Raw genomic sequence first — 419 nt, 5'->3', positions numbered from 1 at the left:
GCTCCTCACCAGGCCCAGGCCCCCCTTCACCCCTCCTGCCCCCCCACTGCTGGTTTGTGTCCTCCCTCTGCTCAAGCCCAGGTGACCGGCATTAGGGTCGGGGCCTTGGGAGGTGAAGTGGTTTAGAGGAGGGGTCGGGGTCCTCACAAGGAGGCGGGGGACAGAGGTCCCGGCAGGCAGCGCCAAGGCAGCTCTTGCCAGCCCGGGAGAGGCCCCGCCTCGCCCCGCGCCCAGACAACGGTCCCCGTGTGAGCCATGGACCCGCCGTGTGACCCGGCGCCCGGCAGCCCGAGGCGAGGCCCCCTGGCCGTCCCCTGCGGTCACCCCCACACGCGCTGCCAGCATATCCCGGGCGCCAGGGTCCCAGTGCCCTGCCCGACTCACTGAAGAACAGCAGGGTCCTGGAGGTCCGGCCCGCC

The sequence above is a fragment of the Pteropus vampyrus genome, unplaced genomic scaffold, assembly GCF_000151845.1.
Source record: "Pteropus vampyrus isolate Shadow unplaced genomic scaffold, Pvam_2.0 Scaffold157, whole genome shotgun sequence".
NCBI lineage: Eukaryota > Metazoa > Chordata > Mammalia > Chiroptera > Pteropodidae > Pteropus > Pteropus vampyrus.
Note: the sequence above shows the minus strand (reverse complement) of the source record.